The 26,306-nt window shown below is 42.6% G+C and overlaps 1 protein-coding gene across 1 annotated transcript in view; it reads left to right on the forward strand.

The window, feature by feature from the left end:
• The first annotated feature begins 2,489 nt into the window (after positions 1–2,489).
• The window catches only part of LOC122799896 (E3 ubiquitin-protein ligase RNF14-like), a 692,373-nt gene continuing 668,556 nt past the window's right edge, over positions 2,490–26,306 (forward strand). Inside the window, exon 1 of the mRNA XM_044069277.1 lies at positions 2,490–2,646. The gene's annotated coding sequence lies outside the window, so the exon portion shown is untranslated. The remainder of the gene's footprint in view (positions 2,647–26,306) is intronic.

A 26,306-nucleotide genomic window follows, 5' to 3' on the forward strand; every position in this document is an offset into this window, starting at 1 on the left:
GCTGTTTGCTTAACTTATTCTGTGTCTGGAAGAAGGACAACTGTAGGACTAACAATCTGTTCCATGGTCAAGCTGAAAATGGTGCCTCTATCTTGGGGAAAACAAGCAACAATATCAGTACACAAGTTACTTTTTTTGACAGAAAAAAAAACACAGCAAAATGCACTTTCAAACACTAAGGCAGCCCCACAATGGAAAAATAAACACAACTTCTTCACAGAAAATATTTTATCAGTTAGTTAAAGGAGAACTGCAGCCACCGACTCATAGAGCATGTTTATTTCATCATGGTTTTGTGTTTCGTACATTTTAACACCACTCTGGGACTATTTATAGGTTTTTAAATATTTTTATATGTAATTTCTGAGTCTGACCACATGGGAATCTGACATCTTGAAGTAATTCTGATTGTTTAGACTGCCTGTAGGTATCCCATAATACAGAGCTCATCTGTAAAAAATTACATCACGCAGGCCTCTTTTTTTCCTAAAGCTCCTGTCACTGCATTGATTTTATATGTGTACACTGCTCTCTTTCAGTCAGTTCGTTTTAAGTAACATTTCATGCCGTTCAATGACTACTTAAAACACAAACAGTGCAAATGCCACAGAACAGACTTTCAAAGTGCTTTTTACTGCTGCTTCTTCTTGGAATGGCTAAACTGCAGCTTTTTTGTGAAGCCTGAATTGTACTACTTTGAGTCATCTCCCACCCCCCTTCACACCTAACTTCCTTAGTTGTCAAAGTGCTAAGGGTAATTTGAGCTTTTACCTGCTGTATGACAGCTCACTGCAGGAGGCTTGACTCATGTACTGTTTCCTTGTCCTAGCCTTTACACTCTGTATGGGTAGGGGAAGAACCAGGGAGCAGTGACATCAAAGCATGGGTGGGTTTTTAGGACGGTCATAGTGATGTCAGTTTGGGAAAGGAATTGGCCAGAAAACTGCTTGTATTCAGTGGCCTTGATGACATCAATGAATTGGAGACTTTTCCAGAGCGGGATTAAAGTTTTTTGAAACTGAAACCACCACAGTACAGTAAGGCACTGTTCTAGTGGAGAGAAACATTCAGTTTCAAATATTTTAAATGTTATGTCCTTGTTTATTCATAGCAGGGACAATGAATAGGGAGTAAAAGGACAGAGAAGTTGAGCATTTCATAACAGAATCCTTTAACACTACTTTTATACCGACAGAAACAAGTGCTCCATTCATACCTCTCAACCTTTTAGCACAAAAATATCTGTTCAGAGTCTAAAATAACTGGGGGGAATAAAGGCTCGAAAATAAGGACATAGTTTAAATACTGGTCTTATAAACTTAGAAAGTTGCTAAACAGAATTTGTGTTAGCATACATTTTCTGAAGCATATGAAATTTGAAACTAAAAGGTATGTCATTATTCAGTGACTTCAATCCTCAGTGATTTGACAGAAAAACACAAATTTTATGAGAAACAGACCAAAAATAGGCAAAAATCTGGACAGTTGAGAAATATGGCTCCATTTAAAAGTATGTTACAGTTTGTAGATAATATGTTAAGCTTTCAAATAGCTTTCCTAAAGAGGAAAGTAATAAAACATCAGTAACAATATGAAAATGAAAGCCCCCCCCCCAAAGGAACTTATCTGCCCAACTAATGAAAGTAGAAACTGACCATTGATCCTCAGAAGCCTTTGAGGAACGTACTCTTTGGCGGCAGTAAGGCTCTGATGGGCTTCATCTCCGTACTTGTCTTTTAGTCAGCTCAAGTTGAGCTGCTTGATAGTTTGGGTGTGTGGATGGTGCCCTTACCTTAGGCTTTGAAAGCTGTCTTTTACATACTTGGCAGGATATATAACCCATATAGCTACGGTTACTTTCAGCAGTTATCAATATGAGTTGGCCTAATGGTTAAGGTGTTTACCTCATAGACACAAACTTGTTGTTCGGTCCGCTAATGATTGGCAGTAGATTTTTATGGTGTCGAGTTGCCAACCCGAAGCCCAACCTTCAGCGAAGGCACATCCATTCACGCATGTCTTTTGAACGCCACTTGACCGCGGGGAGGACATGCAAACTCCGCACATAAGGCACTCCAGCCGAGAATCGAACAGAACCTCTTGCTGTGAGGCAACAACTCTACCGCTGCACCACAGAAGCAACACCTCATAGACGCAAAGTAAAGGGTTTAATTCTGACCTCAGATTATTGGCTAGGCTTAAAGTGGCCCTTCAGGGCAGTCAACCTAGCATTCACCTGTGATCAACGTTATATACTCTAGCCCCAATCCCTGCCAACCTCAGTAAGGTTTACAGAGCTCTATAAAAAGGATCATGTTTAGCACGGTTGCTTTACTGAATCAGACGGCAAATATTTATCTGGATATCTAGCCATCCTTTTTAACCCGGGTATTTATACTTCCGGCTACTGCCTCCTTAGTCCTTCCACAATTATTGTTTCAAGCTTCAAACGTCAAATGACGATGAACTGTTTCATTGTAAATTTCTTGGTGCCAAACGGTACGGCTCAATGTTTCACGTTACGTTTATTACCGTTAGTTACATCATTCCATAAGTTTTTGAGGAATATAAGCAGACTGCCCTGCTCATTGCATTCACATTTAGTATAGTGCGACTTGGCCAAGTGGATTCATGCCCATTCAGCAGGTATTTTGTTTAAAAATGTATATTTTTATAATGCTTTTTGTTAGCGGACATTGGAATGTTTCAGGTAGTTATGGTACGCGTTATTATATTTATCAGTCTGCTACTCGGTCTCAACTATTCACCAAGTAGATAACCTTTTAATAATACAGGAAGAAAGAGTGCCTCAATTCAACAACTGCACCATAATAATACTTGAGTTATCCCTAACCGAAGGTGCGACGGCGTGAGCTCTGTTGCCTTTGACAGCAGTAGGTCAACTGTTAATTCTGCACCTGTTGAGAGAAAGCAGTGCGAAAGAAACGCGCCCGCGCGCGCGCGCGCACACACGCACAAACACATTCAATCCTACATGATTCTTGCCTGCTGTACTTTGGGTGGGGTTAGTAACATACCCCAAAGTATTTCTCATTTGGGGTGTTAGTAAGTGCTCTACGTTTGCCCATTTGTTCCACATTATGAGACTTAGTGTTTGTTTTTATTGTAGAGCTGGAAGGGTGAGAGCTAGGGGTGTGTATATATATATATATATATAAATATATATATATATATATCCTACCCTTCATCTCTTTGCTTATTTAATGCTTACTTTCATGTATGATTAAATACTAGTTTGCTGTTAAATACATTTAAATTAGACTGCGTATAATATAACAGTAGAAGGACTGGGATGTCAGTTGCTTGGAAACTTGTGACGGGGCGTTTCCGGTTTTTGCACTGCTTGTTGTGTACAAACTACAGAGATTTGTTTCTGGTCATTAGTTCGCCTCGGTGAAATTGAAACTCTTGAGCTCTATTTTCGTGATAGCGTGTTTTCCAGATGTGTGTGTCGGCAATGACAAAATTTCATCATTTACTGTTTCGTCGTTGAAGATAAATGACAAACTGAAATAGGGAGACAGCCAAACAGAGTTTCTTGTTATATGTTCCGTTTTCTTTATAATTAAAGAACACATTTCTCGACTTTTTGTGACTTATGTGGCTTGGCTCTGAGTGGAGAAGTAAGCAAGATAGGAATGGAACGATTAATAATGGAAGGAAAGTATTTTTTTAATGTTTTAGAACGATGGCTTGATCACTCACTAAACTTCCGATGTTATGTGATCCGATCTCGCCTACATTCTGAAAGATGGGTTCGGAGCCGATACCTCGGCTCCGACTCGGCACGCTTATGCTATAGAGCGAGGCCTCTTATTGGCTGAGCTTTCTTTATCCCAGGATGCACCACCACTAATCCCCCAGATCTCGTTTGCCGCTTACAGAGCTTGGACGTGGTCTCAACATTGGCTGGGCTAAGTACTATATTGATAGTATCTTTTCCTGTCAGAAATTTTCTTTTTTTCAACCCAAAAGCTGTTTTAACAGCTATTATTTGTGTATGAGTGTGTTTCTTGGTGATTTATTGATTTTTACTTGAAATTTCCTGTCAGAGAAGATTCCTTTCAGTCAGAGGGGCCTTCACTGTTCTAACTGCTTTATTGGTTGTGTGTGGGTCAAGTACCCATTTGAGTTAAAGGGTCTTGACCCTCCTTGCTTTCTTTCTTTCTTTCTTTCTTTTTTTCTTACTGTAAAAAAAAAAAAAAAGGGAAAAGTTTCTCTTTCAGTATTTATATATTGGTTGGCATATTTGTTGTACCTGTATCCTAAACTGTTTAAAATTTACTGTTGTTCCTGTTTTTTTACAACTATGTCTAAGGAACATAAACCATCCGGTTTTAAGAAGTGCACGAGGTGTGGATTTAAAATGTCTATTACGGACGACCACTCCTCGTGCGTCTATTGTCTTGGCGCCATACATCTCCAAGAATCCTGCAGTGTGTGCCATGCGTTTTCCTCTCGAGTCCTCCAGGAGAGGAAAACAAATTAATCCTTAGAGGATTAATCAAGCCTTCTTCGAGGAGGCTTTATCTTCCTCTCCTTCTTCTAAGAAGGAAAGCGCTCCGACCAGTCAGTCGGAGCCGACGGCTAAAAGGCAAGCAGACTTCTCCATCGGCTCCACGGACTTGGAGCCGAGGTCGAACGGTCTGCCTCGATGCCTCCTACCTCGACCCCTCTGGTTTCGGAGCCGAGGTCTGGAGCATCGAGGCGGGTCATCCTCATCGGCTCCACTGATATTGGAGCCGATAAGAGTCATCGGCTCAGACACTTCCCCTTGGGCGAAGTCTTTATCGGAGTCGAGAGAAATTTCGGTGAAGGCTTCCTCGGGCCGATAATAGTGGAATCCTTTCGAGCCGATCCCAGGCCCTTCGGAGCCGATGGAGAAATCGGTTCGGGCCCAGTCGGTATCCTCGAGATCTTCCAGGATGTCTGATTCGGACATCGACAGGGTACTCCTTCGACTCTTCCAGTCTCCGGTGTTCCAAAGATGGTTTCGGCTCCAGCCCATTTGGCTTGAGCCGATGGTCCACTCCCTTACAGTTCTTCCTCCTCCAACAGCTTCGGCACCGTTGGAGCGGGTATTGGTGGAACCAGTGGAGGTGTTAGGGTCAGACCCGACCCTTGCTCCGACTCCGGCTCCTGGGTCGGAGTTCAGTGCACGGACTTCTTCCTTCGGCCCTAGGGGAGAGGCTTCGGGATTGATGCCTTCGGTCCCAAGTCTTTCTCTTGGTGCGTCGGCGGCGGGAGTACCGTCTACTGTCGTGGCCACGGAGGGGGGACCTTCCCAGGATTCTGGTGGTCCCGCCTTCAGGGCTATAAGGAGTGCTCTAGCCAAATCTTCTTTGGCCACCTCCACAGTTTCCCCGGCTCCTTCCCTACTCTTGGAGACTGGGTCTTTGGCAGTTCCCCTGTCAGCAGACAGCGGAGCCCCTGGGCCTCAGGTTACCCCCGCTGGGGTTTCTCCCCCTCTTGGAGGTCCTTCTGAAGCCTCTTCAGATGAACCTCCCAGGAAGAAAACGTGCAAGAGGAAGCACGTTGACTGACCTGATGAGTCTTTGACATCTGACACCGATCTCGATGATGCAGAGGGGTCCCCCAAGTCGTCCTCGGATGATGTCTCCTTTGCAGACATCCTTGAAGCCCTAAAACAACGAGGCGGCTGGCAGTCCAAACCTCCCTCTACTGATGAGTCGGTGTTCCTGAAGGCCTTCGGGGCTCAGCCCTCCGCCTCCTGGGTGTCTCCGCCCTTCGACGAGCTCTTGGATTTGATCTGTCGAAGGGCGTGGGAACACCCGGACTCTGTGGAACCGGTGCCAGCTCGTCCAAACAAATTTCTTTCAGCACCCCCAGATAGGGAGTTCCTCACGAAAGGTGTGGCTGTGGATGCTATGGTGATGGCATCTGCTACACAGCAGGATGTAGCAGAGGCTTCTACGTCCATCCATCCTCCTAATAAGGAGTCTAGGAGCATGGATCGGTACGGCAAGCGCACCCTTAGTTCAGCGGCCTTTACTTTGAGGTCTCTGAACTACCTAACGCACTTTATGAGATTCCAGAGGGATCTGATTAAGGAGCTATCCGATACCCTCTTAGGTAACCTGCCTGAGGAGCTGGCCCAGACGGTTGGATCTCAGCTGGCTACGATGTCATCCATCTCGAACTCGTCCATGAGGCTCATCTCGTATGCGGCCGAGGGGGCGAGTAGAGCAGCAGGTACAGGCATTGCGCTACGGAGGCAAGCCTGGCTTCGCCTGTGTCATTTTGCGGAGGCCTTCAAGTCTTCATTCGCCGACGCCCCATTTGATGGGTCCTCCCTGTTTGGGCCCAAGGTGAAAGACACACTTACCCGCTGTGAACAGGAGGGTAAGACTCTGACTGCCGTAGGGGCACGATTTTCCACTCCCTTTCGGCCTTATTCCAAGGCTAAAAGAGGAGGGAAGAAGTCTTACTCCTCTCAGCAGGAAGGTTCCCCCTCCAGAGGCAGAGGAGGGGGAAATTCATCAGGAAGACGCCGTCCCAGAGGCGGCAGAGGCCCCCGCAACACCAGAGACCGCGAGTCCTTTCGTGGCTCCTCAACTTTTCATAGTCCCTCAGGGATTGCCCGGCTGCGCTGCTCCGGAGCCAGTCGGGGGTCGTTTTTCGAAGCACCTAAAGGCCTGGGAAAGGATCACTCAGGACCGATGGGTGCTTCGAATTATCGCCGGAGGTTACACCATCCCATTCTGTTGTTCCCCCCCACCAGTCCAAAAGAATCCCGGACCCGCCACCCAGTCAACGGGATACCGCAGCCATAGAAATTTCAAAACTGCTGCAAAAAGGAGCCATCCAACCGGTCCCCGCAGACCAGATCGGATTAGGGACTTACTCAAGATTCTTTTTAGTGCCAAAAAAGACCAGGGATTTGAGGCCCATTTTGGACCTAAGCAACTTAAACCGTTCAGTCAAGAAGTCCAAGTTCCGAATGGTCACTTTACAAACCATTCTCCCGTTGTTGGAGAAAGGTGTTTGGATGTGCTCCATAGACCTCAAGGACGCGTATTACCATATCAAAATACATCAAACGTCCAGGAGACACTTGCTCTTCAGCCTAGGAAGCAGTCATTTTCAGTTCGTGCGCTGCCCTTTGGTCTCACCACAGCCCCCAGGGTGTTCACCAAATGCTTGGCAGTAGTGACTGCTCACTTGAGGAGTCTAGGATTCCAGGTGTTTCCGTACCTAGACGACTGGCTTCTAACTGCCACCTCAAAGCATCTACTTCTACAGAGCCTGCAGGCCACAACATCACTGGGCAATTCCCTAGGAATCACCTTCAATTGGCCAAAGTCTGTGTTACGGCCATCTCAAAGGATAAAATTCATAGGGGCAGAGATAAATTCAAATCAGATGCGGGTCTATCTACCTGCAGACAGAATTCAGATCATACAAAGTCAGGTTCGAGCCCTACTCCCCAAGTCCAAAGCCCCAGCCAGAATGGTCTTGCAACTATTGGGATCGATGTCTGCCACAGTTCTGCTAGTTCCCTTGGCAAGGTTACACATGAGAATCCTCCAGTGGCTTCTCTCAACTCAATGGTCCTTTCAGGAACTCCCTCTCAATCATCTAATATGGATCACAGAATCTTGCAGAAGAGACCTTCGCTGGTGGTTAGTGTCTTCCAATTTGGATCAGGGGCGACCCTTTGCTCTTCCTCCTCCGGCAGCCACGTTGACCACGGACGCCTCCCAGACGGGGGGGTCATTCCCTGGGCAGGTCAGTCCAGGGCAAATGGCATCCGGAAGAGACCTCTCCACATCAACATCCTAGAGATGAGAGCAGTACTCCTGTCCCTTCAAGCCCTTCACTGTTACCTCCCTCAGGGCGTAATTGCTGTTCACACGGACAACATGTCAGTTGTCTGGTACCTGAACAAGCAGGGAGGGACCAGATCCTATCCTCTTTGCAGAGAAGCGATGAGGGTCTGGGAATGGGAAATCTCAACCAATCACTTCCTAGTGGCAACTCACATACCGGGCAAATCCAATGTCGTAGCCGACAGGTTGAGCAGGACCATTCTCTCTCCTCACGAGTGGTCTCTGAACATAAATATTACAAGACAGATTTTCAGCGAATGGGGAGTTCCTTGTTGCGACCTCTTGCGACTCCTCTGAATCACAGTGCAAGGATTTTTCTCCTATCCCGGCTCTGGGAAGAGCCCTATGGACGCGTTAGTCCATCCTTGGCCCACCGGCCTGCTTTATGCCTTCCCTCCAGTTCCGCTACTACCCAAGGTAATTCAGAAGGCTTCTCTCTTAGGGAGCAAGATGATCTTAATTGCTCCTTACTGGCCTCGTCAAGTCTGGTTTCCCTATCTTGAAAACATGCTCTGGAAGGTCCATGGTTCCTGGACCAGATCCCAGACCTACTGACTCATCAGTCGGGACTACTACACCAGTCCCTACACACATTAAGATTGACGGCCTGGCTCCTCCTCTTCCAACCATAGTCAGGAGACATGCACTGGACCCAGAGGTAGTGCATATTGTCTTCAGCCCACAAGTCGACTACAAGAAACTTTATTCTAGCAAATGGAAAAGATTTGCTATATGGGCTCAACTCCGGGGCCTGGACCCCATTTCAACTCCCGTAGCAGAAGTACTCAAGTTCCTAACCTCTCTTTTCAACCAAGGCTCTTCTGTTTCTACCATCAAAGTACAATTGGCAGCAATTTCTAACTTTCATGAATCCATAGACCCACCTTTAATGAGCAACAGGTTGTGTAAGACCTTCTTGAAAGGTGCTGCTCTATTAAGACCTCCAGTTTCTCATCCTGCACCTCCATGGGATCTGGATATAGTATTACGTGCCTTGACTTCTTCCCCCTTTGAACCGGCAGCTACCTGTGATTTAAAGTTTCTATCATGGAAGACAGCTTTCCTAGTGGCAATTACTTCAGCCAGAAGGGTTTCAGAACTTCAAGCTTTGTCAGTAAAACCTCCGTACTTGGTTTTTCATCCAGACAGAGTTTCCCTCAGACCGAATCCTTCTTTTGTTCCTAAAGTCTGCTCTACTTTATGCTTACAACAGTCAATGACTTCCCAAAATACTCCAATGAAGCGGAATTTATTTTCCACACACTAGATGTCCATAGGCAGTTACATTTTTATTTGGATAGGACCAAACAGTCAAGGAATACAGATCAGTTGTTTGTGTCCTTTGCAGAAAACAAATTGGGCAACGCAGTCACAAAGGTCACTATTGCCAAATGGATCAGGGACTGTATTACTCAAGCTTATATTTTTTCTAACGAGGAGCTTTCCACCTCAGTCAAGGCTCATTCTACAAGGGCTATGGCTACTTCGGTAGCATTTCATTCTAAGCTTGCTATTGGTGACATTTGTGCTGCGGCTACATGGTCTTCCCCACATACTTTCATTTCTCACTACAAATTAGATGTGGTATCTAGAGGATGAGCTTCATTTGGTTCCACAGTGCTCAGGAGTGTTTTCCAATGAGCCACCCGGGATTTAGGTGCTAGGGACGCTGTCCCATCTTTCAGAATGTAGGCGAGATCGGATCACATAACATCTTTTAGTTATGTACTCACCATAACTTCAGATGTTTGGGATCCATCTCGCCTACATTCCTAATAACCCACCCTCCTTCCCCCTTCCTTGGAGATCAGAGGATATCAGAAGGTCCGAATCCTGTTGTTTCATCTTGAAACATCTAACAATGTTATATAAACAAGCTGTGCATGTGTGCATGAATGCGGACAAACAAGATCTGGGGGATTAGTGGTGGTGCATCCTGGGATAAAGAAAGCTCAGCCAATAAGAAGCCTCGCTCTATAGCATAAGCGTGCCGAGTCGGAGCCGAGGTATCGGCTCCGAACCCATCTTTCAGAATGTAGGCGAGATGGATCCCAAACATCTGAAGTTATGGTGAGTACATAACTAAAAGTTTCCACACAGATACAGTGAGAGCCAAAATAAGGCTTGTTTTTACAACAGTAACCCCATGGCCGTTTCTTGCAGAAATGGAGGTGACCAGAGTGATTGACCTGCCTACTGCCTGTGATATAGTACGCAAATGCATGATTGACATGCCATGCAGATTTGCCTGAGACATCATACATACATTGCTTGTTGAGTGGCAAATGGTGAAATCACCCCTAGTACAACTGCAACTGGAGCAGCCATTATCGGACTGCTCCGACTTAGTAATGTCTTTGAGCTGCTTATTATCTTTTGTTAACGCTAAGCTAGAATATGCTCATTGCTTTAATGCAGATAAAAGGTCTTGTTTTGTGTTCTTTCTTGCAGCGGTAATCTATAAATGTTTAATTTATTGTTTAGAATGCTGTATATTGGTTGTAATAACTACACTGGTAAAATGAAATGGCCATTTAAATTAACTATATATTACTAGTCAGAAGAAGCAACGTGCTCATTACTAGCATTTATTTCCTAGGTATCATCAGTCTTGAGTAGATTATGGAGTGCAGGGGTCAATCAGTCCAATGTCCACCTTACAGCTTTTCATGTTCCCTTTCTGTGATAGGCAGCCTTAGAAGATGCCGGCATGCATTCACTATGTTATACTTTGCTCTCAGAGCCGGCCTTTCATCAACTGGTGCCCTAGGCAAAAAGGCTCAACAATGCACCCCCCCCATACCCCCCCCCCCCCCATTGCTCCCATTCTGACCTGCCTACACAATCCAGATTACCTTTTTTTCTTCATTTTTCTCACAGGTTGCCTTCCTCTTCATTTTTTCCTGTTTTCATTCAACATATTTTAAAGAAACCATTTCTTTACTGGAAATAAAACGCTCCTGCTAGAGTGACACCCTAGGCAGCTGCCTAGTTGGGCTATTCCTAAGACTGGTTATGTTTGCTCTTATCTAGATTTTGTTGGCCAGTACTGTATTGCAAGTAGTGTTTGTAGTTACATACATGATTTTGGATCTATTATTAAACAGAGTTCACTAAAGGAATGCTTGTCCAGTGCCTCATAATGGTCATTTTTTTGATAAGGACTTGCTGCATCAAGTAAGTACAAAGAATTATATTTCTATTAATGAAACAAGTGAGTTCACAGTTTTGTGCGAGTATACTGATTAGTATAGTAAAACATTGCTTATGTTATTGTGTCTTATTTTCCGTCTGAATTAGTTCGTTGGTATAGAAATTTCTTTCACTGACTGCATGCTTTCCCTTTCTTTTTTAAATAATTTTTAAATAGTTTCTTCTTTTTGGCTCCAATGTCCATGTGCATTTGTTTCTTTGAATAAGAAAAGGTAATATAGAGTGACTGGAGAAAACATAAGTATTGTTAAATTTTGTGTTTTATGATCACCGTTGTGATCGTTTTTGCAGATCTGCTGCTTCTAATTAGATGTACAATGAGGCTGCCAAAAACGTAAGTACTGTGGCCTCTGTCTCTTTAGTAAACTAACAAATATGCACTATCTACTTTCCACATGGTGACAGTCCCAGATGAATATTTATAAGGATGAAAAGAACAACATGTTTATTCATCAGTTCAGAAAAACGTCACTTGGTGCTGGCTGCTGTGCAGGGTTTGGGCAGGCCTTACTACTGCGCATCTGGAGGGGTTACTGTTTTAAAACAATGCCCAAAATAATCTCCCTAGGCTTCTGGACCAAAAAGATCTCCCCTTTTCCATCCCAGCCAGCCAGAGCAGCCATAGGCAAAGGAGTTCACCTTTCTCAACTTGAATATGGTCTCCCAATTTTTGCTTCTGCTGAATCCAAGAAAAGCTGAGACTTTCCAGACTATCTCTAATAGCATCTGCCAACTCATTACAAACTCACCTTTCTGTGAGCATCACTGTATTACTTCATAGAAAGCTAAATGGGCACCCGTACACCAGAGATCTAACCTACTCTTAGGATCACAGCTCTACAATCTACTCCCAACTGCACACATATATTCCCCTTGCAGCTAAACTTCAGGAAAAAACCTCCTTATGCAGTCTGAAACACTACCCACAATGTATGCCAACTCTCATTTCCCCTAGAGCCTAACTGCACAGCACTGCACATGCTTTCTCTTCTCAGGCACCTACTCGTTGGCAAGCTGTCCCTGTGGACATTAAGGAAATCAACACTTATTCCATATTCAGAGTGTAACTCAAAAAGCACTTCAAGCAAGCCAAATGCTCCTGTTTCAACACACGATATACAATCTAACCTATTTCCTTTCCGAGTCTCTTGTCTTCTGTCAAGATTCACTGAAGATTGACCGACATTATTGCTTACATTTCTGTATTTTTTGTTTGAAATGTTTTGTATTTCTCCCAGGTTGAACCTGAAATTGTTCATTATTGATCAGTGCACCAATCCCGGTAATTTAATCTGCGTCAGTAATGTGTGCATATCTCAAGTGGGCGAGGTGATAATGGAGAACACTGGACTGAGTGTAACTTGTGTCTGTGAATATGAACATGAGTTACGCTCAGTCCAGTGTTTTGCATTATTGCCTAGCGTTTAACCTTTTGCCTCCAGAGACAGTCAAGGACCCTTTTTTTTTTAAATATTAATACTGCTATCTTGAAAATTTGCCAAAGTAAAAGAATTTGTCTATAACTAATTGTAGCAGTTATCAGTTAAGTATAATCCACCACCTTTTGTCCCAGAGAAATAAGGAGAGATGGAGCCAAAACAGTGGAGAGATATGCCTGCAGAGATGTGCACAAAAATAAAGGATTGCAAGCACTGATAGGTTTTGTAACGGTAACTTCTAAATTCTTCAGGAAAGTTAGCCAAGATTTCAATATGTTAAGGTTCAACCCAAATAACTTACATTGATGTATAACCAAACAAGTCTACACAGTATTCTACTTATCAACCTGGTGATAATGGAGAGCACTTGACAGGAATAGTGTCTTTGCGATTGTGATTTAAAGTCTTATGACAGCAGCGCATATGTGCACAACTATGCTTCTGCCTTAACATGTGAACCATCACACAAAGGCAGTATTTTAGTCTGGTGTTCTCCATTATCACTGTGGATGATTGTTCATATTAGGACACACCTTCATACTTCGCTTAGATGTGGGCAGAGTTGACTTGTTTGACATCCAGATGGGATGTCAGTTAAGTGTTTTGCATTTGTTTTAATTGTTATTCTAATTCTATACTTTTTTCAGCATTAGAAAGCTTAAGGTTAAAGTAAAAAAAAATGAAACTCTAATGTTGGGCGTTAGAAACTTAAGATCAGTGCAAGACAACCATGCACATGAAGCAAGGGGGCTGCCTTCTGCCTACAACCTGTGTTATACATAGTTTTATGTGCCTTGCATTCCTTTTGGGGTGCACCCGATGGGCATTACACTGTCTGTTGTTTACACTTCATTTCTTAAAGGAAAAACACCTTGGAACTAAAAAAGTCTGTTTTTCATTCTATATGTGTTTTCTGAGTTATTTTAATACCTCAAAATCACTCTTAACTGCTTCTTATAGAACTGTAATATGTTTTCTGCAAAATGGCTGTCAGTGGGAGTTGACATCATATTTTTCTTCAGTTTCAAGTCTGCTTTTATATGAGTCTTGCTAGATATAAGGAAATGGTGGTCCTGAAAGAATGAATGAAGGAATGCAATTGTTTTATGACTTTCACCATATGGTACCGCGGTAGCGTTGTTACCTCACAGCAAGAGGTTCTCCCGTTTGATTCTTGGCTTGGCTTGGGAGTTCCTTCTGTGTGGAGTGTGCATGTCCTCCCTGTGGTTGGGTAGCGTTCGAAAGACATGCGTGCGTAAATGGGCGTGCCTTCATTGAAGGTTGGGCGTCGAGCTGGCACCTCGGCTTTTTGTAAAAAAATCTACTGCCAATCATTAGCGGACCGGAGTTCCACTGTGACGACCCCTTACCGGGAAAAAGCCGAAAGACAAACAACAATAACCATATGCCAGAAATCCTGAGGAGAATTCCTTGTCTGTATATTTTTACAGGTAGATGCTAAGTACTGCCAGCTTCATCAATGGTTGTTTGGCCTGGGAACTAGCACTCAGATGACAAGAAATTATGTCATTCTGCAAGCTATCCCAGAAGTAATATTTTTGATATTAATTTGAGAAGTCTGTTAGTGAGACAGAGCATTCTGTATTCTGTCTTGAACCTGACAACAGCTAGAAGATCCATTCAGCACATCTGCCTTGCTCTATTAGCGCGTTCTTAGGTTATAGTAATTCTCCTAGATACAGTCAGTAATATAGTAAATCTTAGTTTAGATGTTTTTCTTTATTTATTTGAGACTGTCCTGCAATGTTTTAAATATTTCTTGTGATTCTGAACTCTGATGTCACCGTGAATATATATTTTGTATTGTCTTGTTCTTTTATTATTTATTATGAAATATTAAAGCTTTCATTGTGACTGATCTGTGTAGAGATATTTAAGTTTTGAGAGTACTTGCATATTTATTTGGTGACACTGTGTGGCCACTCCTAATAACCTTGTTCTGGGTCAAACTACCATTTGTGTTAATATTAATATTACACAGTAAGATTGGACACAGTGTGTTAAGGACATTAAAGTACCTGATAAGGAGGTGACTGGTGGCAGTGGTAGCTACCTTATAGTCTGGGCAGAAGGAGGCATAGTCAGTAAACCTGTGCCAGACTTTCCCAGGTGTGTGTGTAGATTAAACCTCAGAGTGTGTGTGTGTTTGTCAGCTACTTTGGCAGGAAAATGAAGTATTGGTTGGACAGAGAGGGTGCTGGAGGTCTTAGCTTGGTCACTCAGCTGAGATCTCAACTCTATAGCTGTGCTAGTGAGGAGTCTTATTGGGGATCTGGAGAAAGAGTAAAAAAAAAAAACAGCCCTGGACTGACTTTAGTCTCTGTGTGCTCTTAAGGGAAATTGCACTTGATGCAGAGAGCTGTATCTGGAAAGGCTGTGTGTGTACTTGTCATCCTCCTAGTGTACGTCCCCCACTGGTGCCAGTGGTGAGGATTGAGGCTCCTTGATTACTGGTCTAGCATTCGATCGTCACAAATGTGCTTATATATTACGAGAAAAAATATTTTCTGACTTTCCTCTAAATGTTAGGGACATCTTTGATACTACAGTTAAGTCATATTAAAATGCATAGTATTATAAACAACAAATATTTAAAGTTTAAAGCTTAGCATTTCAATACTTTTTTGCTGCTTATGTACATTTGTCAAAAGAGGTGACAAATGTCTTTGATCCACTGACTGATCTAATTGCTCTGTTTTGCAGTGAAAGGCATGGCTACATTGGAAGCAACTGTAAATCAGTGTATGTTCTCTTCCTGTCTCTAATAAAGATAATGGAAAACAGTTTCACACCTTTCTGTCTTGTTTACAGCAGCCTGTGTTCCTGAATATAAAATTCTGTGTCTGTGGTATGTCATGCAAGTGCAGACATATTCCTCTGTAAATTATGTGAGAAGTGAAGCTTAAAACAAGTGGGTGGTCTTTTTCTTCCTTTGATACCCAAGTGAGGAAATGAAAACTTTATAAAGTACAAGCATGTTTCAAGTACCTACACATTACTGGAATCATATTCTAGGGAGAAGAGCACCCTAACAGTTGAGCTAAACTGTATGAGAAGGTGGAGTTTTCTTTTAAGAACAACAATTGAAAAATAGGTCTGACAATACAAAGTTGGCCCATGTCATATTTTGGTTGGTGCTTGCTCCTGTACATGCTGGTGTGTCCTAAATTAAACAGTTGCCCTCATGTATGACTAATTTTTAGGGATGACCCTGATTATGGCTCTGAATTTTGCTGTGTTCCACCAAAAATTGATTTTGAGAAAAGATGGAATGCCCGTCAACAATTGAGAACTTTAGAAAATGCATGTTAATTTGTATTTTTTTAGTCTGTCAGTTTTCTTTACTCAAGTAAATAAATACATGATTAAATTAAAACATATCCCTGATTATTTTTCTTTTTGTCCCTGATTATGCTGGCTGTTTTGTGTGTAACTGTGTTCATCATCTATTGGCTGTCATGTGCTTTTATGCAGGTCTGTTTAAATCACATCACACCCATTGCTAAAAATCCAGGGGAACGAAAACAATTATATGGGAAAAGGCCGCAAATCAGGAAGAATTTTAAAATATTAATCCAACTCAGTTAATAGAGCAAAGGAATTTTTGCATTAGAATGTATTTCATAACTCCCAGTCTTTCTCCAGAAATGTGGAAGACTCCCTCTAAAAGTGTGGAATTAATGAGCAAAATGTAGAATAAGCACTAAAAATGTAATCTAGGAAGCTCATAGGATGGTTAAAATATATTGATTTATACTTATTAGAAGTTCTTTTTGATGAATAATATTATTCAGTATTGTTTACCATGGATAATAATTAAACACATATAATGGTGAAGGTCTGAGAGATGCATTCAGTTTGGGACTCTGAGGAACATGGACTTTTCAAGACCCAAAATGAGGAATGCTCTTCAAAAGGAGGTGCACTTGAGATCCATCGTGTATTTTCTGAACAATAACAACTATTGTATGTACCCTCCATCGACTATGATTTAAAAATAGTAGTATTCCTGATACTGGCCAATGCTCTTGCCACCCCTATAGTGCCTTTTTTAGGCGGTGTTCCAAAGACCAAATTACCTCCGTAACAGCTACAAACAAATGCAATCTGAGGGTCATGCTGCTCAACGCTAGAAGTCTAAATCTCAAAAAACACTCGCTCGAAGCACTCCTTAAAATGAAGAACATTGCATTTGTGCTGTAACAGAGACCTGGTTCAAGGCAGCAGAAAGTACCCCTGCACTACCAGGCTATAACTCATTTCACAACTTTCGGCCCCGGAACTTGGACAGAAGCTCCAAAGGCAGTGGTGTTTCCATATTCATAAAGGATGCGCACACCTCCAGTCTGGTAGCCCAACATAATGCATCAGAGATACTTTAGGTGCAGCTAACATTGGGTAAGACAGCGATTTCAGGTCATAGCCTGCTATAGGTCCCCAACCATGTCCCAAGACTCACACTCCATGTTCCTAAGCACCCTGGAGAATATTAGGATCCAACCAAACACTCTCATACTGGACGACTTCAACTACCCCTCCTTTAACTGGGAAAACTACTCATGTATCAATACACTTGCTCAACATTTCCTAGAATTAATTAATTCCAGTGCCCTGGACCAGCTCGTTTTTACCCCCACTAGAGGTAGCAACATCCTTGACCTAGTCATTACTAACATGGGTGACCGCTGCTCTATACCAATAGTCAACTTCTCCCTGGTTAGATCCGACCACAAACGAATCACCTTGGAAATCCACATCCCCCCGCAATGGTAACCACCATGAAAAACAGAGGTGGCTAACTTCACGGCACCCATGCAATTGTAGAACAGCTGTATGACCGCCAAGTCATACAGTAATGCCCTGTACAAACATGTACACAAATGCATGGATCTCGCCTTACCCAATAGAACCAAGATGCTCTCCTCCAAAAAAAGGAAGCCAATCTGGTGGTCCCTTGCCATAAACAAACTCTACAACAGAAGAAGGAAAGTGACGTGGAATAAGGTGAAGTCCCAAGACTGGAAAAACTCCCTTATCAGCCTCAGCAAAAAGTTGAGATCCCTCATCAAATCCTCTAAAGCTAGCTATGAAAACAGAATTGCAGCAGATAGTAAAGACAACCACAAGGCCTTCTATAGTTATGTAAAGAATCTCCATGACAATACCCAGATTTGCTCGGAGCTATTGCACAATGGCACCTCCTATACCGAGCCAACAGATATTGGCAATACACTGGCCAACAGATTCAGTGCCAACTTTACCCCTCTCTCCTCCACCAAAGGACCAATCACAATACCAGTAGTTTGCTAGGCACCCAGTATTACTGCTGCACAGGTTAAAACAGCACTGTTCAAGGCCAAGAATACAGCTTCTATGGGACCTAACAATATCCTTGGCTGTGTTCTACATGAACTACAGAGTGAACTGGCAACTCACCTGTGTGCCCTGTTCAATCCCAGCCTTACCTCAGGCTTTGTCCCTACCGAATAGTGCACTGCTACAGTCATCCCTGTCCACAAAGGAGGAGCGAATACAGATCCTGGGAACTGTTGCCCCATTAGCCTAATGAGTCTGATATGCAAAGCTATGGAATGCATCATCAAGAACCTAATTAACAAGGATATTGGGAATCTCCAAACTCTGGATCCCACATAGTTTAGTTTTGTGAAGGGTAGACCATGCCTGCTCAACCTGGTTGACTTTTGAGTCAGTCAGCAGAGCTGTGGATGAAGGCAAGGTGATTCATACAGCCTACCTTGATTTGGCCAAGGCCTTTGATACCATTCCCCACTCAGGAATCCTAGAAAAACTCACTAGGCATCAACCCCTATATCACTAGGTGGGTTGCAAATTAGCTCACAGATAGAACCCACAGTGTGAAAGTAGCCGACCAGTCACGAGTGGAGTCCCACAGGGTTCAGTCCTGGATCTTCTCCTGTTTGGTATCTACTTTTCTGAAGTCCAGGCCGACACGAAGGGACTCTGGCTGACAAAGTTGGCAGAAGATTGCAAGATGGGAGCCATAATTAACTCCCCAAGTGATGTTGACATCCTACAGAAAGGCCTCACTGAGACCAACAACTGGTGTCAGAACCATGGCCTTAAGCTCAATGCCAAAAAATATGCCATCATCCCCATTGGGGAAAAACCCGGTTCCCATGAATTACTACATTGATGGTAGTTCACTGAACACAGAAGGCATTATAACAGTTTTGGGAACACAGGTTGACAGCAACCTCTCTTTTGTCCACCACATTGCCACTATGGTCAGAAAGTTTTTCTATGTGGCACATCTTATTACTAAGGGTTTTGCATCCAGGAAAAAAGAGGTCATTGTCTCCCTCTACTCGTCCCTCATTAAGCCAGTCATCGAGTACACTACCCCATTTGGCATGTACCTCACTAGTCACTTGTAACAACCAGAGAGGCCGCAAAAGTACCTCACAAAGAGGAACCTAGGCCTTAAACACTTGTCCTATATGGACATACAAAAAACTCCCACTATTCTCCGTCTCATATCACGTACTTAGAGCCGATCTCTGCTTGACTTACAAAGCCATGTCTAACCTAGCTGTGTTAGAAATGCTACATCTAAAGAAATCCCAATCCCTCCACACTACACACTCCAGAGACCTCATTACCGCAATCAACAGAACAAGCTGGAGGGACAGGATCATAACCCAGAGACTGCCCATGCTATGGAATAGACTTCCCATGCATGTCAAGCGGAGCGCCTCACTGGTCCTTTTCAAGAGAATCTTGATGAATGGATGGGAAATACAGAATTCACCCCGGGGATCACTCCAATGGCTCTACTCAACAGAGGCACTGGGAACTAAGGTCGGGTGGCACGATGCCAGGGTAATCCTATGGGCTAGGCTTGGTAAAGGCTCCAGGGTAATTAGCCTAGTGCACACCTATGAACCTATGAAAAAGCATATACATTTTTCTTTTGTCATGCTCTTTTAGTCAGGCTTTTTTTTACACTGCAGTGCCTACATTTGTTAAAACCAAACAAGAAGAGAGTGAAGTAAGAAAGAAAGGAAAAAAAAGAACTGCAGCACCTATTTACAACCCCATTACATTTAAAAATAACTGAGAAAACTTTATAGCATACAAAGAAAACCTTACACCACAAAAAATAGTACTATTAAGAAACAAATGTTTTCTTTACTTAGTTAACTTTCTCCCCTCTCCTTCCCTCTCCAAACCATTTTTCCAAACATTAATGACATGAAGTAGGGCACGTACTTTAGAGTCATCCACATGTCCAACAAATTCTAAAAAAGTCCAGTATTTCCAGACTTTCTTGTTTTGCCATATTTCACAAATATAGTTATTGCATTATAATCCCACATGAAGTTACTAGTTTTATTATTGTTCATCTCCATCTTCCAATCCTGTTTCTGCTTCATTTTCAACGTACTGTCAGTTCTAGTCAGCTCTGTTGCTCTCTTCCTTCTCTCCCAACATTTTCTGTTGAAACAGTGGAAAAGGTTTCACAGGTGCAGTCTCTCTGTGGTCTTTATTACCAGGAGAACAAGAAACAGAATCTCCTGTTTCATAGCTCAATTTTTGTTGGACAGACATTTGCATTTCCTCCTTAGCATGTACTTTATCAAAACATGATTTTGTCCCTCCAGGGAAAAATACCTTGAAAACAGCTGAGTACAGCAGTCTGAGTCTGACACCTGCATCTCAGTATTCCCTGAATAGTGGAATGAATTTGTCTTCTTCTGCCTGGAGTACGACTAATTATTCTCCACAAACACTCTGCTATCTCCCACTTTTAGTATTTTGTCCTTCTGCACAGTTTTGTCAGAATCACCTCCTTCTGTTGGTAGGATTGTGTCTTTACTGTTAAAGGTCTAGGTTGCTTTCTCATATGCAGCTTTGGAGCATACACACTATATGCCCTTTTGACTAACAACTCCTGCTCTGGAATACGTACAAGTCCAGTTGCTTGTCTGTGCTTTCATAAAATGAATGCAGTCCGCTCCTTCCAACTTCTGTGGTATAGATGAAAATTTCAGGTTTCCCTATGTGCTCTGCCCTCTAATTCTATTATTTTTTGAAACATCTGTTCCTGAGCAGTATCATATTCAGCCAGCCGTTTTCTTCATTTCATCCTCTGATTTTTGCATCTTTGCCGCTTCATCTGAATATTTATTTAAAGTTTCTTCCATTTTTTTCTGGCCTTTAGTTGTTTGTGTTGATATACTTCATCATTATTTTATTTATTTTAACCAGATCTGTGTGCAGTTGTCATAACTTCCTGTAGGTTACTGGAAGTCATGTCTGGATGTTGCATTACTTTTTGCTGAACAGCTGTAGAACTTTCCCCATTCAGTTTTCTTCCTCACTTTTTGTAGCAAATTTTTTTCCAGGTGCTCTGTATTTCTTTTTTCATGGCATCCAAACAGTACACTTACTAGCCAGTTACTGAAATTTACCCATACATGCAAAAGTCTAATGGTCTTCTCTGCTGAGTTTCTGTTTTCACACTGGGAGAGCTAGAGTTAAGCTGTTACTCAATGTGCAGCCATCTTTGCTGCCAAATGTTTGGAATCATAAATTAAATATAGCTGCTTTATGTTCATCATTCTGACTGCTGCATAAGCCTATTGGCTGTAGCTGCAAAGGTACAAGACCCAGCCAGCTACCTAAAGCTGTAACCCACTCACACACAGTCACTTCAGCTGGCTATAGGCCAATCACTTTTGAAGGAAACAATAAAAGCAATCTGAGTGACTAAAAAAGCTTCAGCACTTTATTGCCACCTTGTGCTGATGTATTTCTAAGGCTTCTCAGGAGTAGCAGTCAGCCAAGGCTTGCCAAACAGATTAGAACCATTTTTGAGATGGCTCCACAGATATTTATATTATTTTATAACAATTTTAGTGTTTTCAGATGTTTGGTGAAAATTACTGTATATGTCTAAGAATCCCTGCTTTTTAGGCATGTCAGTAAATGTTCCTTGATCACCATTATTGTCCCCTGGTGATTGTTTTTTAAGCATAGACTGTCAATTGGTGTCTTAGGGCTTATTTTACATGTATTTAACTGTATTTTACTGATTTTTGACAGTCAGAAAGTACTTTTCTTGGTAAACATGGATTTTTATGTGAATGCTGGTTGTTGTTGTTGTTGTTGCTGTTCTTTCGGCTATTCCCGGTCTATGATCGCCACAGCGGAACTCCGGTCCGTTAATGATTGGCAGTAGATTTTTACTGTGCCAAGATGCCAGCCCGACGCCCAACCTCCAATGAAGGCACGCCCATTCACACATGTCTTTCGAACGCTACTCGACCGTGGGGAGGACATACAGACTCCACACAGAAGGCTCTCCAGCCGAGAATCGAATGGGATAACCTCTTGCTGTGAGGCGACAATGCTACCGCTGCACCACCACAGCTTCCTTTTATGTGAATGCTGGTATTCCAGTGTTGTCAATATATTTTAAGTAGATTTTACAATGCAGTTATCTTTATATCATATGGCTTTGTTATGACAGGGTAAATTTGTGCACTGCTTGTGTAACTTTGCTGTTGGGAATTTATTTCATTTTGTAGGAGTTGTGTGCTGCTTGTGTATATCAAGTGACAACTTACCTTTCAACTGATTCCTACAAACAATACCTTACCAGCATTTAATCTTCGCTGGCTACAGTATAGATACTTATCCTGGTTCTACTGGTCCTTCTCCCAATGTACTTGAAAAGAAAAAAAAAACAGTTAAAACCAGTCCTTGCCGTCAGTGTGGGCTCCTACAGTACCTACGTTGATGGTAGGTAACACTTCCATAGCCACTGCTCGTTTTTCAAACTACTTACCTGTTTCCTTGAATCCCTCTGGTGTAGCCTTTCCTGCCACGATGGACCAGAGTCAGACATATCCTCTGTTGCTGTTAAAGTGTCCTGTTTGGGCATGAGAGAATCATCCATTTTGAGTAGGTCTTTAAAGGTTCCCAGAGAAACAGACTTCTTGCTTGGAATGATATGCTTTTCCCTAGCCATTCTTCTTTTTGAGATGTACCTAAGAAAAATAAACAGAAGATTAATTATATGAAATACCAGGAGATGGTTTTTGTTTTAAAAATTATGTTCTTACCTTAGCCAGGAGTTTACTGCAGATAGTCAATTATGGGTGCCATATACTTCCTTCTAATATTTGTGCCGCTAGTTCTAAGGAAGAATATGCCTTTTCTGATGATTCAGATATGGACGGAGACAGGATGATGTTAACTGAATGTTCCATAACCCAAGACTCGGACTGTCTTGGTAGTGAGCCTGAAGTTGTACAGCTTTCTTATTTATTGAGACTATTTCCAGACTAAGTGGTGTATTTTTTGTGGAACAAATAGATGTTCCCCCAGGTTGAACAGACATAATGATTTACTTGAACAAGAACGCCCTAATACTTCACCCATTCTTCCTATTATGCCAGATTTTGAGGATGCCTTAAAAGCTGCCTGTAGTGTTCCTGGTTCTCTCTCTCTCTCATTAGTTCCTAAGAAAGCAGACACACTTTATGGAGTTTCACAAGGTAATACATATCTTTCCTCTCGTCGTAGAGCAGATCTGGCTGACCTTGCTCCTACGGCTTCTGCTACTAGAAAACTGTTATCCACTTTCAATCCAGTTCCTGCAGATAAGGAAGGTAAATGGCTAAGATACAGTTTTCTTCTTCATCTTTAACTTTCAGAATCCTGAATTACCGAGGTAGCATGTTGAAAGTTTATTTAAAAATATACCATAAGTTTAGGAGAATTCTCTACTTGTGTAACCCCTGAAGGTAGGTCTTGTATGATGTGAATCAGACTGTGTCTAACCTGTCTCAAGTTTCTAAGCATGCCTTAAAATGTGTATGATTGTGCTGATATTGCTTCCAGGGTTTCTGCTTCAGCTAGTGCCTTGAGTAAATTTGTCTGGTAGGGTAAACAAAAGTTTTCAGAAGAGTTAAACTCAGAAAATTATGAGTTCATCTTTAGATACAGATGTTTTATTTGGACCTGTAGCTACACAGGTCCTCAAACAATAAGATGAGAGGGGTAAATTGATGCAGGGAGTCTCCAGGATTTTTCAGGTTTCAAAATTCTTTCCTTCTAAACCCTTTACCTTCTTCAATGGACAAAACAAATAAATATAGCTGCTTAACAACAGGCAACCCCCCCCCCCCCCAGAAAAGAAATGGCAGATGGGAACCAATCCCAAAGCTAAGAAATAAGGCCCCTTCACAAAAAAGGATCAAGCTCCAGCAACTGAATGATTATACTAGGGACCTGGTCACCTACCATTCCTCACCTGTCCTTATTTTTCGTCATCTTTCTCATGGTCTGATTCTCTATGTCCCAGCTTGGCATCAGATAGTATCAGACAAGTCGGTTTTGAAGGTGATCCAATAGGTTACAAATGGCAATGGATAGAGTCCACTCCTCCTTTCAGGGGGATCCCCCTCATTCTCCCAATTAAAGAGAATTATTTCCCTGAGGTACTCCATCCTATATTGCATTCAGTAATTATAGATCTTATTCCTGCAGAACACTAGAAAAGGGCTTTTATTCTAGAATGTTTCTGGTTCCAAAAAAAGAACAACACATGGAGACCAGTTTTGGAGCTCTCCTTTCTTATGATGTTTGTAAAAGTTCCATAAGTCAAGATAGTAACCCTTCAAACTGTGTTAGCACTTCTTCCAGACACCACTGTGTTATGGTAACTTTAGACCTCAAAGATGCTTACCATCACACAATTTCAGGAGATACTTAAAATTTTGTGTATCTGGGTCACATTATCAATTTTGTGTATTACCTTTTGGGCTGTCTGCTGCACCAAGAGTGATTTGAAGATTGTCTGTCCCCAGTGGTGGCTAGCTATCCACATTTTTCCTTATTTAGACAACCTGCTTATCTGGGCAAAGTTTTTGCCTAGATTTCGGGATTCTGTAACAAATATTGCTTTTCTCCGCACTCATCTGGGATTTCAGATGCACTTGCAAAAATCCTCCCTGACTCCATCACAGAAAATTGTATGTCCCACCATTTCACTGCTGCAGTGTTCTTTACATTAGGGATCCCCTGCCAAGGGTGGCCTGATGTCCAGCCAGTATACCAAAGCTTTAGGTTGCTTTATGGTGTGCTATATGTCACGCGTATACTCCTTGCATAGCATGGGGTGTAAAGATGATGTCTGGATGTACCATCATCAGAACTTCTTTGCCACCAGTCCGAACACCATCTCTTAATTGTTGGTGTGATTGCCCCTTTTGTTGCTGGTTCACCAAGCTGTTGCAGATAAGTGCCCCATTGGGGTTCTTTTTACTTATCTTTCTTTTATTGTTGCTTGTGGGGTTTCATTCCATCCAAGAAGAGTAAATGCCAGTGTGGGAGACAGATTCTCCATAAAGACCAGCATGAATAGACTCTTTTCTTTGGCATTTTATCTTGAAAACCAGCATCTTAAGCTTTTTGTTAAAGACATGATGGAGGGAACTTTCCGCTCTGAAGGACAGCTACCTGTGAAGAAGGGCAAGAAGCCTAGGCCAGAATCTTCTGCTGTTCATTCTCCGTCATATGTCTCTCCAGAGGCGAGTGAATGCCCGGAGGTTTACCCGGCTTTATTGTTGGATTACTCTCCCTTGACTGGGTTGGATGCCTGCGGGGATCCAACTTTAGGCACTTCTGAGGAAGATTGCAGGTGGCCATTTTGGACATTCAGGGGGAACCACAGCTGATTATCTCCGAAGAGTATAGGGGTGTTACTCAAATGTTAGTCAGAGAAGAAGTTCCTGCTACCATTATTGAATGCCATCCTGGGTCAGAGCCTTCCAAATTTTATAAGGCAGACATCCCATTGAAGAAAAAGCAAAAGACTAAACATATTACTCCTGCTCCTAAGGATCCACAGAGTGAATGGCAGTCCTTCACTCAGGGCTTGTTTATTGCTTTGATGGCACTGAAACCTCCTCATGGAGTTTTTGTTCCAGCCCCCCCGGTCCTCTTCTCCCCTAAAAAGACCCAGGGAACAGGATTCCTCTGAGGAGGAGCTGGATTCAGATGAGGAATCCTTTGCTTACTCTTCTCACATTCCCTCTCGTTTGGACTGTGGATCAGAGGAAGAGGAAAGTACTCCCTTTGAAGAGATTTCTTTTGGGGACACGATCTCCAGGATGATGGAGTTCTTTAAATGGGATTGTGTTCAGATTTCTGATGTACATAAAAAATATTATGACCTAAACCTTCTGCTGTTCCTTCTGTTTTGGCTGCCTTGTTGGATGCATTTTCCAATGCTTCTAAGGCTGCAGGCTCTAAGCCTTCTGCTTCCAGGAAACCTGATAGATTCTATAGGGTGCCAGTGGACTGTAAATGTTTGAACAAGTGTCCTTCTACTGACCCCTCGGTGGTGTCTGTAGCTTCTGACAGGCCCTCTAAATTGCTTTCTTCTCCCACATTACTGTTCTCTAATAAAGATAGCAGGGCCATGGAAAGGCTGGGCAAGAAGATTTATACCTCTGCTACCTTGGCTTTTAGGACTGTTAATTATCACACCCATATGTCCTGGTATATGTTGACTCTTCTATCCCAGACCTGTCAGGTTATTTCTGATCTTCCAGATCCTGGGGGTAAAACATCTGCCCTTTCCCTTGTTAGGGACTTTCTCCCAGGTGGCTCGTCATTCCATTAAATGTAGTTATGACGCAGCAGATGTTTCTTCTAGGGCTGCTGCTTTTGGGTCAGTGATGAGGTTTTCTTGGCTTTGGCTTCAACC

The sequence above is a fragment of the Protopterus annectens genome, chromosome 4.part0 (genome assembly GCF_019279795.1).
Source record: "Protopterus annectens isolate FY-2018-M chromosome 4.part0, PAN1.0, whole genome shotgun sequence".
In the NCBI taxonomy this organism is placed as follows: domain Eukaryota; kingdom Metazoa; phylum Chordata; order Ceratodontiformes; family Protopteridae; genus Protopterus; species Protopterus annectens.